The sequence below is a fragment of the Oryctolagus cuniculus genome, chromosome 8 (genome assembly GCF_964237555.1).
Source record: "Oryctolagus cuniculus chromosome 8, mOryCun1.1, whole genome shotgun sequence".
Classification (NCBI taxonomy): Eukaryota; Metazoa; Chordata; class Mammalia; order Lagomorpha; family Leporidae; genus Oryctolagus; species Oryctolagus cuniculus.
The window spans coordinates 64,571,574-64,592,230 of NC_091439.1; the positions used below are offsets into that span (position 1 = coordinate 64,571,574).

A 20,657-nucleotide genomic window follows, 5' to 3' on the forward strand; every position below is an offset into this window, starting at 1 on the left:
GGGTGCAGGGGCCCAAGAACTTGGGCCATCTTCCAATGCTATCCCAGACCATAGCAGAGACCTGGATTGGAAGAGGAGCAGCCAGGACTAGAACCAGCTCCCATATGGGATGCTGGCGTTTCAGGCCAGGGTGTTAACCCGCTGCACCACAGCACCAGCCCTAAACAGAAAATTTTAAAACAGTGGTGGAGATTTATGGGATACTATCAAACGATATGAATATTAGGAGTTCCTGAAGGTGTGTAAAGAGAGAATGGACTACAAGTTCTATTTAGTGAAATAATTACAGAAAACTTCCCCAATTTGGAGAATGAAAGCATCATCCAAGTACAGGAAGCATATAAAACTACTAACAGACATGACCATAAAAGGTCTTTACCACAACACATTGTAGTCAAACTCTCCACAGCAAAACATTAAAAAAAATTCTAAAATGTGCACAAGAAAAGTGTCAAATTTGTTTCAGAGGACCTCCAGTTAGAGTCACAGCTGACTTCTCATCAGAAACCTTACAGACTAGAAGAAAATGATTAAATATATTCCAAGTCTTAAGAGGGAAAAACTGTCAGCCAGAGTACTACACCTTGCAAAGCTCTCATTTATGAATGAAGGTGGAATAATGACCTTCCAAAATAAACAGTAATTGAAAGAACTTGTCCAGCCTTACAAAAGATGCTTAAGGATGTGCTACACACAGAAACACAGAAAGATAGACATCATTATGAAAGAATGTGAGGACAGAAAATCCCACAGTAAAATACAAAAGAGATCCAAAGCAAACAATAAGAATATTGTTGCTATTATGATGTTTTTACTTATCTTTACATCTTGAATGTAGATAACCTCAGTTCTTCAGTTAAAAGACACAGAATGGCTGAATGGGTTAAAAAACAAGATCCATATATTTGCTGCCCACAAGAAACACACCTCAAAACAATGGTACACACAGACTGAAAGTGAAAGGATGGAAAAAGATGTTCCATGCTAATGGAAAGGGAAAAAGAGCAGATGCTGCCATCCTAATATCAGATAAAACAGATTTTTAACATAAGAACTGTTAAAAGAGACAAAAAAGGGCACTATGTAATGATTAAGGGAGACACAGACTCCAATATAATAGTAATGGGGAATTTCATTATCCCACTTTCATCAATGGACAGATCAACTAGACAGAAAATCAACAAAGAAACAACTGAGCTAATTGACACTATAGACCAAATGGACCTAACAGATATCTACAGAACTTTGCACTCCACAGTTGCACCCCACAGTTGCTGAATTCTGACACTTAAAGAAGTAATTCCAAATCTTCTTAAGTTATTCAAAAAATTGAAAGGGAGGGAATCCTCTCAAACTCCTTCAATGAATCCTGCATCTCTTTAATTACTAATCCAGAAAAAGATGCAACAGAGAAACAGAATTATAGACCAATACTCTGATGAACATAGTTGAAAAAATCCTAAACCAAATATTAGCTAATCTAATCCAAGAGATCATGCACCTTGACCAAGTGGAACTTACCTCTGGTATATAGGGATGTTTTAACATTCGCAAAACAATCAATGTTATATATTACATTAACAAACCGAAGGACAAAACATGTGGTTATCTCAATGGATGCAAAGAAAGCATTTGATGAAACACAACGTCCTTTCATGATGAAAATCTTAAGCAAATTGGGTATTGAAGGAAAATTCCTCAATACAATCAAGGCAGTTTTATGACAAACCCATGGCCAGCATTCTAATGAATGGAGAAAAGCAAGAAGCAGTCTCCCTAAGATCTAGACCAGACAAGGGTGCCAAGCCTCACTAATGCTATTTAATATTGTCCTTGCCATTAGGCAAGAAAAAAATCAAAGGGAGACAAATTCGAAAGGAAAAAATCAAACTATCCCTATTTGCAGATGAAATGATTCTATACATAGGGGATCCAAAAGACTCCAATGAGAGACTATTGGAACTCATAATAGAGTTTGTTAAATTTGCAGGATATAAAATCAACATGGAAAAGTCAATAGTCTTTGTGTGCACAGACGATGTCATGGCTGGGAGAGGACTTTTAATATCAGTCCCATTCACAATAGCTACAAAAATATCAAATAACTTGGAGTAAATTTAACCAACAATGTTAAATATCTCTATGATGAAAATTATAAAACACTAAAAAAAGAAATAGAAGACTACATTAAAAATGGAAAAATATTCCATGTTCATGGATTAAAGGAATCAAAATCATCAAAATGTCCATACTACCAAAGAAATTTACAGATTCAATGTGATCCCAATTAAAATACCAGATTCTTTGCATATCTGTAAAAAATGATGCTAAAATTCATATGGAAACACAAGAGACCCCAAATAACTAAAGCAATCTTTTATAACAAAAACAAAACCGGAGGTATCACAATACCAGATTTCAAGACATACTACAGGGAATTTATAATCAAAATAGCCTGGTACTGGTTCAAAAACAGACATGTGGACCAGTGGTATAGAATAGAAACTCCAAAAATCAACCCACACATCTACAAACAACTTAACTTTGACAAAGGAGCTAAAATCAATCACTCTCTGGAGCAAGGACAGTCTCTTTAAGAAATGGCGCTGGAGAAACTGGATCTACGCATGCAGAAGTATGAAACTAGATTCATACCTTACACCTTATATGAAAGTCCACTCAAATTGGACCAAAGACCTAAATCTATGACCTAATACCATCAAATTACTAGAGAACATTGGGGAAAGTCTGCAAGACATTGGCATAGGCAGACTTCTTGGAAAAGACCCCAGAAGTGCAATCAAAGCCAAATTTTACAAATGGGATTACATTGAACTGAGAAGCTTTTTCACTGCAAAAGAAACACTCAGCAAAGGGTAGAGGCAACTGACAGAATGGGAGAAAATATTTGCGAACTTAGAACTGATAAATGGTTATCAAGCAGAATCTATGAAGAGCTCAAGAAATTCAACACCAGCAAAACAAAAATTCTATTCAATAGAATTTCATGTAATGATATAAGTGTTTTCTATCTTCCCCATCCAATATTATCCAATATCCAATCTTACTACATGTGGCTATCAAGCATTTAAAATAGGTATAGTGCTACTGAGAAATTACATTTACAAAGTTTTTACTATCATTTGACTTAGTTAAAATACTGGCATGTGGTTAGCAGCTACCATATGGGAAAGCATAGATAAAACTTCTGAACTGTTTTGGGAGCAGAGATGTGTTGATGTCTTTCTTATGTGCCCAGTAGTGAGGCCACAGAGAACACTCATTTCACAGATTTTTAAAGGAATGAGTGAATGCTAGAAGAATGAAGATTTAATGATTTGGCAGAGGACCTGAATAAATAACTGGAGTCATTTGCTGCTTTAGCAGAAAACATCCTCTTATTTGCAGTTGGATCCAAACTACGTCGTTGATTTAGTTTTTCCAGTAGTGATTTAGTTTTTCCCTGTGATTTTTTTTCTGAAGAGAAAAAAAAGCACAGGGATTAAAGAATGGGTTGGTTTGGAAAGTCCTCATAAATGTGGCTGAGACAGTTTAGAGATTATTTCATGTTGACTTTTCTCCTCTTATGATTTTAAAAAGGGTCAGTACCAAATGGAAGAGTAAACTGACCTTGTGAAGTGTTCTTTATTTAGAAACCTGATCCCTCATCAGAAAGTTGTTTTATATCCTCACACAGAGCATCCATTTTCCCTTCCTTTAGCCCATGAAAAATGAAGGCATTTTCTTCTAGATTATTCAATAGAGAGATTAGAACTCCTGTTTGGGACTGCAGCAACAATAAATAAATAACTAAAAAATAAAATAAATTAAAATAAAATAGACTCAGCCTTTTCATCAATGTCCAGAAAGCAAATGAAAAGAACTAGCTTTTCAGGGAAAACAGTAAAAACATTAAATTACTTTTTCATCAAGCTCCTGGAATGAATTACACAGCATGAACTTTTCAGCCTATGAGGATGCAAGAGCAGTGTGGAGTTGCTCTGATGGGGTTGATGCAGAGGGGAACACTCTTGGGAGGTGAGCCAATAGGGTGTGTAATTACTGCTCCATTGTTTTTGGTTGGTTGCAAGAACTTTACAGTCTTCAGCCCCATTATGAGTGAAGGTCTTCTGACTTGATGATAATTTCACCCAGTGAACATTCTTGATGTACCAGCTTTCTTTATTAAAATGGCTCAGGTTTATTAAAAGGCAAGGCTGCTATAGAAAACCCAGAAAAATTCATTTCTGGTACTATGACTTATATTGAGAAGGTTATGCATCCTTTGATGCTTATAGGAGTTTTGCTAAATAGTGCAATGTAATATTCAGAATAATCCAAATTATACTAGCAACACCCAGATTGCAGAGGCCAAATGCTTCCAAGGTTATTTCATGCTCTCCCTTCATTCCTGTAGGTTGGTGGGAGCTGTGCTCATTAAAGTCACTCACTGCCACAAGAAGCATGGACTCCAATTTGACAAACTTTGTTTTCCTAACACAGTAATCCTGAAGCCTTCTGCCTAGAAGTGACCAGGCCATGCCTGCTACATTTATTTACAGAAATAAGGGTGATTTGGTGATGACTAACTATAAAAGATGGCTGTAGAAGATGAGAAGTGTACATCTGAGGCTAGTGTTCTGCCGTAGCATGAAAAGCCGTTGCCTGCGACACCGGCATCCCATTTGGGTTCTGGTTATTGTCCTAGCTGCTCCATTTCTGATCCAGCTCACTGTTAATGTGCCTGGGCAAGGCAGCAGAAGATGGTCCGAGTATTTGGGCTCCTGCAATCCACATGGAGACCTGGATGAAGCTCCTGGCTCATGGCTTTGCTTGGTCCTTCCCTGGCCATTGTTGCCATTTGGGGAGTGAACCAGTGGATGGAAGATCTCTCTCTCCCTCTGTCTCTCTGTCTCTCTCTGTCTCTCCCTCTCACTGTATAACTCTGACTTTCAAATATATAAATAAATTTTTTAAAAAATGTGTAAGTCAGCATGGTCCTCAAAAGAGAGGAGACACAAATACAAGGATTTAATGGAAAAATGGAAGCCAAAGGCATGTTTATTTTGATGCCAAAAAAAAATTGAAATCCATGTTTATGAGAGCTCTTCTAAAAGTTCATGGCTGGGGTCGGAGCTGTGGCTCAGTAGGTTAATCCTCCATCTGCCATGCCAGCATCCCATATGGGCACAGGTTTTAGTCCCAGCTGCTCCTCTTATGATGTAGTTCTCTGCTATGGCCTAGGAAAGCAGTAGAAAATGGCCCAAGTGGTTGGGCCTCTGCACCCACATGGGAGACATGGAAGAAGCTCCTGTCTCCTGACTTTGGATGGCTCAGCTCCAACCATTGTGGCCATTTGGGGAATGAACCAACAGATGGAAGACCTTTCTCTCTGTCTGTAATTCTACTTCTCAAAGAAATAAATAAAATCTTTAAAAGTTCATGGCAAATGTATACTGTGAAAAATTACCCACGAATTCCAAAATTTTTAACCAAATTGTTTAATTCCATTTTCCCTAGAGCTTTTTGAAGATCCCTCATATGTGTGAATACCCCCATGGTGCCAAGAGTGTGTACCAGGGTTGGCAGGTTAGTTGACATTAAAGAGGTAGGGTGGAAAGTATCGCTATGTTCCTAATGCAATTTGTTTATCCTAAAAAAAATGTTTTAAGGAAGGCATTCAGAGAGGAAAGGATGCCATGATCCAGTTAATTCAGGAAATTTGAGTCAAACAAAATGGCACATATTTCTTCGCTGTGGAATTTTTATATTTAATGTAATACTGTAAAAATGAATCACGAATAACTAAGAGGAGTTATAAATATGAGGAGTTTCCCAAAATCATTAAACTGGAATTTTTTTCCTTCAAAGAGTTACCAAACATTTTGTGCCCAGTGCTCTTCCAAGATAGGTTATCTGGTGTATTTTCTGATCTCTCTCCTCTCAGTTCATCTAATCTCTCTCTATGGATTTTATCTGTATTCATTTAAAATAATAACATGAATATTTGATAAAAGGAATGAAAAATAATTTTTCCAAGTAACTGTCACAGATTCTAAAGGCAAACTACACTCTCCCCAACCAGAAATTCTAGTTAGAAATCAGAATATTACTGATGAGTATTAAAGCCTATAGTCTAATATAAACTAAAGTCTACTGTAAATTTCTTTGAAGCTCTAAAGTAGTGTCAAGGCCTTGTGCAAACTACCTGACTAGTGGTACTTTCAAGTTAAAAGTTTGGGATTTAGTTGTTCTGAGCCTGCCAGATATCAATCTTTATTCATTTAAGATTTTAATGAATTAAGCATTAGTAAACAATGTTTTATATAATATCTGCTTGATTTAAGTTTAGATGTTGTTTTGCTCAGAATAATTTATTCTGCTAATTTAGAAAAATAAAAACACATGTTTAGTAGCAGTTCCATAGCACACTGAAACTGAAATTGAAAGATTTAGGGATGGCAGATTTTCAAGTTTTTTTACATATTAGGGCTCCAGAATCATCTTTTGGACCCAAATTTGAGTAATTTTTAAAATTTTTTTAACAATTTGTATTTGCATAAGGTGAACAAATTTCATGTATTTTACATACAGATTTAGGAGCATAGTGAGTCTATTAAAACTTGATGCTTTATTTCAAGTCTAAACAGTTATCATAAATAAAACAAAATAAAGTGAAAATATGAGAAAATTAATTAGTAATGATAAATAACTAGAATAATTAAATAATAAAAATAATAATAATAAGTCATTCAAACAATGAAAGTCATTTAATAATTGTCTATACAGAACAATCATACAGAATTCTCATTCAGTAGTCTCAAATGCTAAGACCACATCTACATACCGGGAGACACATCACAAACATTTTATGTGAGGAAACAAAATTAGTCAAAACACACATGAAATAAGATTTATAAATTCTTTGGGCATACGCCTGGTTCCAAATTCCCCCCTTTTTTTGCAAATAACTTTAACTCAGTAGGTTAATGGTGTCTAATCCCTGAGAACTGTAAGCAACATGAAAGAATGGGAATATTCAAAGGGAAATGTACCCCATGAATGGTGAACCATGAATGAAATGTCCAGATAGGTGAATGATCTACTAAATGAAGTACCAAAAGGAGATGATATTTTGGCTTGATTCTGCATAGCACCAAATTAAACTTGAAAAATACCCTTTAAATAGAATAGTAATTCATATAAATGGTTGTCATCCTTAGATATTAAGTTTTTAAATTATTTTTCAGGGTAGTATCTTAGAAGTCAGGGACTTGCATTGTATCTTTGGAAAAGCACTGCAATGAAAATTACTAAAAAAGAAACAAAAGATGAAAAAAAATACATCCTACATATCTGTCAAACTCACTCATAAAGAATGATCTATGATCCATTTTCCAAAGTACTTTAATTCTTTCTCATCTTCATTAGGAAAAACAATCCTAAAAATCATTTTGACCTATAGGTGGCAATATTGGTATAACTCAATACAAGTGCAGAAAGATGGGGTGAGTAAGAGAACATAATCCAAGGGCCCAATGAAGAAAATGATTGAAATTGAAAGCCATTTTTGATTTATATTAAATAACTTGAAAGAAGAGGTAAATTTACCCAACCTATGAAATTTAGTCTTTTTTTTTCTAACTTTTATTTAATGAATACAAATTTCCAAAGTACAGCTTATGGATTACAATGGCTTCCCTCACACAACGTCCCTCCCACCCGCAACCCTCCCCTTTCCCACTCCCTCTCCCCTTCCATTCACATCAAGATTCATTTTTGTTTCTCTTTATATACAGAAGATCAGTTTAGCATACATTAAGTAAAGATTTCAACAGTTTGCTCCCACACAGAAACATAAAGTGAAAAATACTGTTTGAGTACTAGTTATAGCATTAAATCAAACGTACAGCACACTAAGGACAGAGATCCTACATGAGGAGTAAGTGCACAGTGACTCCTGTTGTTGACTTAACAAATTGACACTCTTGTTTATGGCATCAGTAATCACCCTAGGCTCTTGTCCTGAGCAGCCAAAGCTATGGAAGCCCCCTGAGTTCACCGACTCTGATCATATGTAGACAAGGCCGTGGTCAAAGTGTAAGTTCTCTCCTCCCTTCAGAGAAAGGTACCTCCTTCTTTGATGACCCGTTCTTTCCACTGGGATCTCACTCACAGAGATCTTTCATTTAGGTTTTTGTCCTCCCCCCCCAAGAGTGTCTTGGCTTTCCATGCCTGAAATACTCTCATGGGCTTTTCAGCCGGATCCGCATGCCTTAATGGCTGATTCTGAGGCCAGAGTGCTGTTTAGGACATCTGCCATTCTGTGGGTCTGCTGTGTATCTCACTTCCCATGTTGGATCATTCTCTCCCTTTTCCACTCTATCAGCTAGTATTTGCAGACACTATTCTTGTTTACGTGATCCCCTTGGTTCATAGTCCTATCATTATGATCAATTGTGAACAGAAATTGATCACTGGGACTAGTGAGATGGCATTGGTACATGCCACCCCGATGGGACTGAATTGTAATCCCCCGGTATGTTTCCAAATCTACCGTTTGAGGCAAGTCAACTTGAGCATGTCCTGAATTGCACATCTCTTCCCTCTCTTATTCCCACTCTTATATTCAACAGCAATCACTCCTCAGTTAAGTTTCAGCACTTAAGAAGAATTGTGCATTGATTACAGTATTCAACCAAAAGTATTAAGTAGAACAAACAAAAAAAATACTAAGAGGGATAACATATTAAATTGCTCATCAACAGTCAGGGTGAGGGCTGATCAAGTTACCGTTTCTCATAGTGTTCATTTCACTTTAACAGGTTTCCATTTTGGTGCTCAGTTAGTTGTCACCTATCAGGGAGAACAAGTGGTATTTGTCCCGTTGGGATTGGCTTATTTCACTCAACATAATGTTTTCCAAATTCCTAACAGGGATCACTTTTCAGTTAAAATTTAAACACCCAAGAATAATTGTGTGTTAATTACAGAGTTCAACCAATGGTACTAGAACAAAAAAATACTAAAATGGATAAAGTATTACATTGTACATCAACCGTCAGTACAATAGCTGATCAAGTCACTGTTTCTCATAGTGTCCATTTCACTTCAACAGGTTTCCCCTATGGTGCTCAGTTAGTTGTCGCCGATCAGGGAGAACATATGATATTTGTCCCTTTGGGACTGGCTTAATTCACTCAGCATGATGCTTTCCAAATTCCTCCATCTTGTTGCAAATGACCGGGTTTTGAAATTTAGTCTTTACTTGCTAAGCACTTCCATTGAATAATAGATTTGAATTTGGAAAAAAACAAACAAATTACAATCCCTTAACACTATTTCTTGAAAAATGAGTCCCAAAATTATTGTACTTTGAATGCATTTTTCTTATTCATAGTGGTTTTTAAACCAACAAAATCCATTTTTACAGTTACAGTCCTAGAACATTTTACTTTTAAGAATAGAGTGAAATCCAGATTATAATGAATGATATACATAAACAATTATGTCAGCGATTGAACCAGTGGCTCTGGAGGCTCAGGGACCACCTCAATATCTATTAAAAGTATTAGCCCCCAGAAGGCTCAGTGAATTCCTGATGTCCATCAAGATAATGATTACATATGACTTACGTAGTGAATGGGCCCTTCCACCTCTCAGTGCAGTGTGTTTTACCTTAAGCTAAGTTACTATGCCTTAAAGTTTATAAAACTCCAGGAACATTCTGGTTCAATATAAACATTTTGTGATCTCTCTCCTACTTCTTCCTAGATTCCCCCTCTTGTGGATAGATACAGGTTTCTATTGTGAACTACTTTTGCTCTCTAAATCCTCTCTTCAGTTTCTTTTCTTTTCTTTAAAGATTTATTTTATTGATTTGAAAGACAGTGTTACAGAGAGAGGTAGAGCCAGACAGAGAGAGAGAGAGAGAGAGAGGTCTTCCATTCCACTGGTTCGCTCCTCAAATGGCCACGAAGGCCAGAGCTGAGCTGATCCCAAGCCAGGAGCCAGGAGCTTTTTCTGGGTCTTCCATGTAGGTACAGGTCCCAAAGATTTGAGCCATCTTCCACTGCTTTCCTAGGCCATAGCAGAGAGCTGGATCAGAAGTGGAGCAGCCAGGGCTCGAACCAGAGCCCATATGGGATGCTGGCATTGCAGGCCAGAGCTTTAACCCACTGTGCCACGGTGCTAGCCCCTCAATTTATTTTCTAACATTGACAACTTTTACAAAAATTTTAAGTAATAAAAATAAAAAGCATGGTGTTTCACCTTGACCTGAGAAATTCAATATGATAATCACTAATTGCATGTGACCATTTAAATTTATATTAAGTTCAATGACAAATTTAGTTTCTCAACTACATGAGCTTCATTTTGAGTGTTGACTATCCACATGTAGCTAGCAATACTGGATAGTGCAGCTAGAATAGGTTTCCATCATCATAGAAGTCCTCTTGGGCAGCGCTACTCTGTGCTGTAAATTCTTTGGATTGTAACACTCTTACCTTTGTGTTGCCCTCAGTATCTACATAAAACCCCGTAATACAAGGCATTCAGAAAATGTTTGCTGATTAAAATATAAAATGGAATTTCTAGAAAAAATGTGAAAAACTTCAGAGTGATTTCTTATTGCCAAGAAATGTAATATCATACTGGTAATACAGGCAATAAACAGATTTATAGTGTCTGTCTTCAGTGCTACTTCTAACCTTACATCTGGCTTCCCTTCCTCCTTCTTGTCAAGGCCACCAGGGCTCTGCCTTTTGTCCAGAGCTATCTGCTGCAAAGGGACAACTTGGTCCCAATGATGATTTTCCAAGCACACTCCAAAGGTTGACCTGGCATCTGCTTCGTGCTGTACTCTTTAATTAACGTTAATTAATTCACTCCTTTTTGGGTTTTCAATTTGCTTAGATGAGCCATTATAAATTAGACAATGTAACACATTCAGGTTATAATTTAAAGGGCTCTCAGATGATAGTTAATTAGCTTGATTCAGGAAGGATAAACCAAAAGAATGAATTTTTAATGCTAATTTAAAGGACATTAGTTGCTATGGGCAAAATGATTTAAATGCCACTGTTTAAAGCAGAAATGTTAGAAGGTAGCTACAGTGACAACATAGATGATCCACAGTTTTCATGTTGTTTCCCAAGATTACAAGATAACTTATCACTTATCTGCAAAAAACCTTCAGGAGTTCTGGAAGGTTATTCTGATGTGATCAAGATACATAGTAGGTGCGCTTGAGTGTTCTTGTCTTTTAGCGTGTTTCCATCCATTTCTCCTCAAGAATGCAAGAAAGCATAGTGATATTTTAAATGAGATGCGTTGACTTAACTTGATGCTTGCAAGACAACAACAGAGGGTGAATACCAGGCTACCCTTCCATCCCTGTTTAACTGCTAATAAGACATTAACTAGATGCTAAGCACTGTCCTTGGAATTTTACAAATACATATTCATTCATTCACATGAAAAAAGTATGAGCTATGTCTTATGATCACCCTCATTTTTGAGACAGAGAACTCAGGCTGAGTGGCTGAGTAATATACCCAAGGTCCCCCAGGTGGTGGGACCCAGATTTGAACCCAGAAAATCTGGCATCTATCCCTGTACTGTTAACTGGTCAACAATTCCAGCTCTGTAGATTATTAGCAATTAAGTACTAGAGCTCCTCAAAATGTTTACGGAAATGTGTATTATAGAAAAAAAAGCATGGATTTCAACATTTTTTGAAACAAAGTAAATGTATCTCTTATTTGCAATTTTTTTCCCCTGAACTTTTTGAAGAGGCTCTTAGTTAACACTAAATGCACTGTTTTCACCATCTGAAGAACATCCTCAAAGATGCCATCATTGCTAAGGAGTGGTGGATCAGAGACAGGGAAAGATAAGCCTTTGACGATGTCTATTCTTTATTTACAATTAGGCTCAGCAAAATGTCTCCAAGGTTGCCAAATGATTAGCAGAAAAACAAAGGCAGAAAGCTTAAAACAAGACAGTTGTTTTTTATTCAATCATCCAAATATTTTCTAGATCCACAATAAGCTAGTGTAGTCTTGGTGATTGACAGACATAGATGAAAAATGCACACCCCATCCCCTGGCCCAATTTTGCTACAGCATGTAAGCCTCAAAGAAAGAACAATCCTATCAGGTAGTAAAGGAGGGAAAACAGAAATAGTTAACTCAGCTCCTACCGTGGGGAGTGGTGTTCACAGACGTTTCAGGGGAGATGAGTTGTGAACTAGGATGTGACGAAGGAGCCCCCGGAGATTGTAGACCTTGCAGATCTTGCATTTTTGACAATTCCTTGCCGGGGAGAACTGGCCCACACATTGGAAAATACTCAGCAGCGGCCTTGGCCTTTATCCATTGGCCACTGCTTGCACCTTTTCCCAGGTTATGGCAATAAAAAAAAATCTGGCAACATTGCCAAATGCCCCCTTGGGGGGCAAATTGCCTCGAGTAGAGAACTACTGAGCTGGGGAAAGATGGTGGGAACTGGCTGTGGAGAGAGGAGGGAAGGGGGCCTGTTAAAAAGAGAGACCGCATTGGGAATAAAGGCTGAAGAAAGAGAACTGGGTGTGTAAAAAGCCACTTCAGCCATGAGTGTCAAGTTCAACGTGGCAGTGAGTGGTTTGTATGATGACAGAGGAGGAAAAATATGTGTGATGACTTGGGGAGTTTAGATGGGAGGAGACAAAGTTAAAGACACTGAATTGTAAGTTTGAAACATACTACCTAAGTTGACTATGGTGGACCAATGCCAGAACACACGCATTTAGAGAGGGCAACCTTTGGTGACTCACTCCTATCAGAGGAGCTGAGCCCTCCTGCAGAGCCAACTAGAGGCTTCCTACAGTGAATCAGCTCTGTCCTAGGGAGCCAGACTTGGTGCAGGATCAGAAGGGAAGGACTATGGAGTTCAGTCCAGTCTTGGATTCTGCAAGCCTTTGTCAGGAGCTAAAACTCTCTGATGAATTAAAGGCTTTATTTAAGTAGATATTCCAAGACAGTTGTTGACAATCCTCTCTACTGCTCATTCCATCCTTTTCCAATTTGAATGTATATATACTACCTTGCCTAAGTTTATTAGCACAGCTGAAACCTAATTGTATTTTTCTTTTATGTTACCGGTTACTGCCATCTTTGGTATGGTGTCTCTAAAGAGTGATCTGATGTATTTCAGATGCTTGAGCAGATTAAATGGGCCAACTCTGGATTGATTTTATTTGATTTTTTCATAGCTAGATTTTAGATGTAGATTCTTACAACATTGTCATTTTGCCTTCTGCCATCAACCAAAAACAGCAGTGGTAATCCTTTTCTTATTTCCTGAGAACCATGATAATATAAATTACTAGATTTATGTATAAAAACACTTGATAAGTTCTTATACTAATATAATTGTAATAAATCCACGCATGAAGATTCAAGCACTTTTCATGAACAAAAATCATAAAATGAAGAACATTATCTGGCATCTATCAAACATTATATGAGCACTTATAGTGTTATATTAGTAGTCTTTTCCTTTTACTTTGAAGTTCATTTCTATTTTCTGAAGAGTTAACTTGCTAGAGTTTTGACATTCAATTCCATGAGATTCGCCAAATGTATTATATAATTCCTCTAGTAACTAGTAAGCTTTGGAAGAATACACATTTAGCAATCCAGAACTCTGTTCAACAAAGTACAAAGCAGCAAAGTGAGATACTGCAAAAAGGAAAAGCTTTTTCCTGAGGCTGTATTAGACCTAAGACGTGCACATAATCCATTGAAGATGCACATCTTCTTGACCTCTTTGAAGCAGGAAGCCACTTAGGCTTGCTTATCAAGTGACTGAAGCATGCTTGCTCACAAACACAGCCTCTGAGTCCAAGCGGGTCAAGCAATCCAATGATTTGAAGAAAAAGACAAGTACTCCAGGACGGATGTGTTCCAAAGGCCAGGAAAGACATTCTGGGAGGGTTGCCCTCTCTTCCTATGACACATCACAACTTCTGGGAGGAAATCAAGACAGGAAACTGGGCAACCATGACGATTAGTCAGAAGGAAGGAGACGACAAGCTGTATGAAGCCAACAGCTGCAGAACAATGGAAACCGTGCAAGGCTATTTTTGTCTGGTTTCAACAATTAACTGAACCTGGTGTAACTGACAATGTACCCTGCCTTCTCTCAATCTACTCTTACTAAAAGTGGAAAGTTCCATGCCAAAGAAAAAAATTAGCTATCTCTTTCCTGCTTAGGAATGATTAAAATGCTACTCTGCTCTTTCATCTTCATGTGCTGGACTCAAAATGACTTTATTACAAATTTAAAGACGTCCAAGCACACAGAAATGACAAGTATCAGTTGCTGAGTTTCCACTGCTACGTTTTGTTGCTCTTTGGAAGACTGAAATTCTTATTCTTGAATTTGCAATTGTGATTCTTAGGGACCTACCTTGGCAGGAGGTATGCAAAAACAGCCCAGGGTTTTCAGTAGCAGATGGATTATATGGCATACTTTATATTTTTTTTCTCTTTTTTTTAATTCAAGATGGAGCCATTGCAAAAATACAAATTTATCTAACAAAAATTTGATTAACCTCTCATTTTCTTCCAGAGCTCTTCAAACTATCCCAAGGTGGAAAGAGATAGAAATTTTACATTATGAAATCAGAAAATGAAACTTTGCATAGAATTTCAAAACTTATGAAAAAGATGTTGCCAACTTCCTGAGCCTTGGACAAGTTGTTTCTGGATTTGGCAATATCTTCTCATATAACAGTGGTTCTTTGCAACTTGTGGTTCTGAATAGTGTTTCTCTTCACTTACAGAGGTTGAATATCTTTTCTTAAGCTTAGAACAGTTGTTTGAGCTGAAAGTCCCACAACTCCTAGGCAACCTTCAGCTAAATGGTTACAAGTGTCATGGAAGGATAACAGATGGATTTCATAAGTGTATTACTATTTAATACCATGAGAAAGATGGACAGTTTCAGGTGCATTCTCTGAAAGGAACTGTCTCAGAATTCCAGAAAGGTGTCTTAACTAGAACATTTTTATGTTCCTGGGAATGAACCATGATTCACCGGTAGGAGAAAATACGAACACGTATGAGTGAGGGTGAGTACAGAATAGTTACATGGGTGAAGAATTCTGGGGACAAAGATACTGAACTTGAGGTGAAGTTAACCAGGAACAACTCACATAAATTGCTGTTTATTTCTTTTAAAAAGTATATTAGTTTTTATTTTTTTTTAAATTTATTTCTTTTAAGGCAGAGAGAGAGAGATATGTACTGTAGTTCTCTCTCTCTCTCTCTCTCTCTCACACACACACACACACACACAAACACACACAGACACAGACACACACACACACACAGAGTGCAGAATGATGGGGAGAGAGAGGGAACTCATCTGCTGGTTCATTCTCCAATAGACCACAGTGGCTGGGATTTGGTTGAGCTGATGTCTGGAACCAGGAACTCAATCTAGGTCTCCTACATGGGTGGACGGGTCCTGAGTACTTGAGCCATCCCTGCTGTCTCCCAGGGCCTGAGTTAGCAGGAAGTTGGAATAGGAGCCAGTGACTAGTATCAAACCCAGGCACTTTTACATGGGACACAGGCATCTTAACCAGCATCTTCAATGATAGACTAAATACCTACCCCAACTTCAAATTCTTGATTTTTTTTTTGACAGGCAGAGTGGACAGTGAGAGAGAGAGACAGAGAGAAAGGTCTTCCTTTTTCCATTTGTTCACCCACCAGTGGCCACTGCAGTCAGGTGCTTCTCCTGATCTCCCATGCGGGTGCAGGGCCCAAGCACTTGGGCCATCCTCCACTGCACTCCTGGGTCATAGCAGAGAGCTGGACTGGAAGAAGGGCAACCAGGACAGAATCCGGCGCCCCGACCGGGACTAGAACCTTTATCCCAACCCATTATAAGCAAAAAAAAAAAAAACATTACATTTCTAATGGATCTTTGCAGCTTTGAAAATGAGCATTTATTTGAGGCTTTCCTAGTTAAATTTATTCCTTTTGCACCTGCTGTAGCTTACCAAATAAATACAATCTACTGTTATAGTATATGATACATAATCTTTAATGGATTTTACTTTGTGCAGAGCATTAAAAATACTTCAAGAATCAAGAACTCATCCTCCTCAAAGGTAGCACTGTGATAAGACTGTGCATTAGTTCCTGACACATGGTTTCCCCAGAGCTGAATGTTTTTCTTCTATAGCCTCGTTCTTTATCTGAGCTATTCCAATACAACTCGATTATGCTTGCAATTTTGCTGCTATGCTCACCTTGAGATTGCTTTATCGTGTTTGACCACCATTTACATAGCCAAAGCACAATTTTACTTGAAATATTATGACCTCAGACTGATGTAGGTCATGTCAATCTTCAATGGATTGTGTAGAAAATACTGTTTGTTTTGTGTGTGTGTGTATGTATGTATGTGCTCACTCAAGTGAAAGTGCATACAGATGGGGAAGAGGGAGATAGGCAGAGAGAGAGAGAACATAGTGGGAGAAATAGTTTAGGAAGTCAGTTATTCTAGGACCAGCAAGGTTTAAAGTAGCTTGGATAAATGATATACTGTACTGTATCTGATTTGTAAATTGCCTCCATTTTGTTGTTTGTTTATTGCAGCCATTACCGGTACACAGGTTTCTCTGGACAGGTCACTCTATCATTCTACAAAAATCAGAGTTTGACTGAGTAGAGTACCAAGGAAACTACTTAGGATTCATGTGATTTGCCAGTTTTAAACATACAAATAATATGCAAACAGTATCCCTATTTTGAGAGGTAAAAATACAACATGATCCAAATTCTGAAACCTTGAGTCACAACATGATGTCACAAGCAGAGAAACCCACACCTGATTTCATGTGACAGATTATAGTAAAAATGTAAGTATGCTAAAATATTAAATAAAATTACTTCCAGGCTTTGAATGTAAAGTGTTTATGAAACATACAGGAATTTTATGTTTCAACTTTGCTCCACCTCCAAGATTTCTCATTATGTCTAGGTAAGTAATTAGAAAAAAATCTGAAATAGTTCTGATCCCAAGGATTTTGCATTAGATACTCAATCTGAAATTGGATATTTAGGATTATCTTACATAAAGCACCAGTTTGCTGAGGCCACTTACAACTTTCCTTTCCATTTTTGACAACATTTGTGCATTTTCAAACTACATAACATTTTCTTTTATTTTATCACCTTTAACTCTGATTGCATTCATCTTGGATATATCTTTAAAGTGTATTAAAGTCTTTCAACATGTCTTTTCTCTGCTTTTGCCTTTGGGAGGGGTTCCAATTATGTGACTACTAGTTATCTTTTGCCTCTTTCCCTGTTTCATTTTATTTCCAGTACTTCCTTCATTTCTGCTCATTTTTGCATTTTTATTCTAAATTTCTTATTATTTCTATCATATCAGCATTCTGGAATCCTGTAGTCTTTGGGTGTAAAATAACATTTTTTATGCTGTTTTCCCCTGAACTATATCCATTCATTTTATGCCAAATGTCTAGACATTAGCATGTCCAGCTCTGTCACCCAGAGTCCTTCTGTTTCCCTCAATAGCTGTAATTGCTGCTATGTTCATGGTGAAGCTTGTGTTGCAATTTTTGTCTTTGTGGCAACATTTGTCTTGTGAGTTTTCTTTGAAAAAGAAAATGTTTACTGCTGTTTGCTGTTTTTATAGTATCTTTGGAAAGACTATATTAGTTTCCTAGTATTGCCCTTCAAAGGACCACAAAGTGGATGGCTTAAAACAACAGAAATTTAATGTCTCACATTTCTGCAGATGGATGTCCAAAATCAAAACGTTGGGAGGGTCATGTTCCCTCTGATCTGTTGGGGAGAAATCTCTTTACCTGTCCCCAGTTTCCTGTGGGTTTGCAGTAATCCTTAAGTGCCTTTCCTTGAGGTCCACCACTTAGATCTTTATCTCCATTGTCACATGATGTTCTCCCCCTTGTGTCTCTGTCTCTTCTCTTCTTGTATGGATAAAGGTTATGTTGGATTAGGAGTGCATCCTACTCCGCTGTGACCTCATCTGTAATGGAATTATTTCCAGATGAAGTCACATTCGCAGGCATTGTGGGTTAGGATGCCATCAGACATTTTTTGAAAGCACAAATGCATCCCTGATAGGATGTTGTGTGGGGGTATCTCTGTTACTCATATTTGAATGTATTGAATTTTCTAAATAAGACATTATCAGGGGACTTTCTGGGGAATGGGACTGGGGACCTGGGATAGTTTGTCAGAATTCTGAGACTAGACAGATTGGCTCTTGTGTGTAGTCATGTCTACACTGCTTCTCAGATCTAGCCTGTGATCACTCATTTTGCCCTAAACACTGTTAACCAGAAAGCAATCCCGATTTTGACCTTTGATATATGTTGTTTTCTATGATCTGCCACTGCTAGGATCATATGTCATAGTAACCACAGTGATTGGTCCCATTAGAATCCAGCCCTGGGGACTGGTGTTGCGGCATAGCTGGTTAAGCTGCTGTGTGGCCTGCAATGCTGGCATCTCATATGAATGCCAGTTTGAATCCTGGCTGCAACACTTCTGATCCAGCTCCCTGTTAATGCACCTGTGAAAGTAGCAAAAGATGGCCCAATACTCAGGCCCCTGCACCCACATGGGAGACCTGGATGAAGGTCTTGGTTCCCAGCTTTGATCTGGCCCAGTACTGGCCACTACAGGCATTTGAGAGTGAACCAAAAGAGGGAAGATATTTCAATTCGTCACTCCCTCTCTATTTCTCTGTAACTCTGCTTTTCAAATAAATACATATTTTTTTTAATAACTCAGCCTTTTCAAAGTGCTTTCCTCTGAAGAGGGACTTTCATAGGCATTTCTCTTTGATGGTAATTTTTGAGATCTGTCCCCTCCAGTCTAAATGTATCTTTCATGTTTTCCCCTACATGCTTCTGTAGCACACACACAGATTCTGCTGGTTTTATTTTTTCCTGCACGTAACAGTTGGGTTTTTGAATTTTGTGTCCCCAGCTTATAGGTTCTCCTTCCTTCTGCTTCCTCCAGGTGCTCTGCTGATTTCCTGGAGGAGAAGGAAGTAGTCCTACTAGAACAAGGATGTCTTGAACTATTTTCTTCCAAGAGTGGGGTTAGCTTGCCAGATGGATTCCTGCTTCTCCTCTACCCTTTTCCTTTTCATCCTTTTCCTTCTTCCATGTTCTTTCTTTTATGAAAAATGGGATATTATTCTTACAGAGTTCTGCTACTTTAGATCAGCATTGTCCAAGAAAAATCTCCACAAGAATGAAAATGCAGTTTTTTTTATGAACATTTTTATTTAATGAAAACACAGGTATCAACACCTAAAACTAACACTAACACAATGCTATTTGTACTCTACTGACCTTACTTAAAACTTGTCAGTTTTGTGAATGTTTTTATCTGTGCTTGCCCAATGTAACTGCTGAACACTTGAAATGTGGTTAGTGAGCCTAGGAAATTGAATTTTAAACTTTATTTAATTAGCTTAAATTTACATAGATATGTATGGTTAGTGGTCACTCTAATGAACAATACAATTTTATACAACTGGACCAAGTAGCATCCAGAGTAGGAGAGAAAAGGAAGGAAAATAGAGGACATTAAAGTATGTGTGGTGATGAGATAAAAGAGAAATAAAGATACCTAATTTTGATTTTACTGAGTTTTGGCATTTACTTTATGATGAAAAGTCTCCATCCATCTTCCTTATCCATTGGAACTTAAAATTTCTGTTTATTACCAGTGCTTCTTGGAAAACATTTTCCCTTGGAGCATGAAAAGAAGTGCTGAGTTATGCTTCAAAGTTGCTGTGAATTGTACATTTTGGCCTGGTCACATTTGGGCTATCATATTGCCTGGTCATCATTATTAAAATCTTACTGTTTCCCTGGAAACACAATTCTTGCAAGTAGGGAAGTAAGGATTATCCATTAAATTGAGGTTTTCAGGGTTTGAGTTAAGAAAATGTACATCTGTAGAATAGACTTCAGTTCTTTTCAGTTTTGAATAAAGAATCACATCACATAAAAGAAGCAGAGATTAGAAAATAGCAATTATCTCCTAGAACAAGGAAGCTCAGGTAATAAATCTGTTCAGTGTGAAATGCACAAACAGGGATTTCTATCATTCCAATGGGAGCATTTTGGATAGAGAAGCAATATTTACAATTCTGGAGTTATTACAGAATACCATTTCTGGAGTTATTATGATAATTGCATGATGATCTTCAGTCCCATTCTGGTCATGAGTAAGGGGAAAAGAATCTCACCATAGTGGGTGATGAGTTCATCAGAAAAATCAAACTCTTAAAAAAAAAGACCTAAACATATAATTACAGATGTAAATGGTACCCAACTTAAAGACCTGCCAAATATATATAACAACCACATGGTCCATTTCATCAGCTCTTGAAAATTGATGTCAGCCATGTAGTTGCTGTTTGTTTTTGTACTTGAAGGTCTTCATGTACCGAGGTGCATTCGGCATTAGCTTGTCCAATCAGTTGTTGCCCGGAACAAAGGACCCCGATGTAGAGTCAGGGCATGTGGTGAGTCCACACTGCCTCCGTTTACTCTACACAGACATTGTATTTCTTTTCTTTTC

The 20,657-nt window shown here is 37.6% G+C and overlaps 1 long non-coding RNA gene across 1 annotated transcript in view; it reads right to left on the bottom strand.

Moving 5' to 3' along the window:
• The window catches only part of LOC138843523 (uncharacterized), a 37,837-nt gene extending 25,227 nt beyond the window's left edge, over positions 1 to 12,610 (bottom strand). The window contains exon 1 of the long non-coding RNA XR_011378334.1: positions 12,206 to 12,610. This is a non-coding gene — a long non-coding RNA (uncharacterized lncRNA). The remainder of the gene's footprint in view (positions 1 to 12,205) is intronic.
• Between the last annotated feature and the right edge of the window lie 8,047 nt (positions 12,611 to 20,657).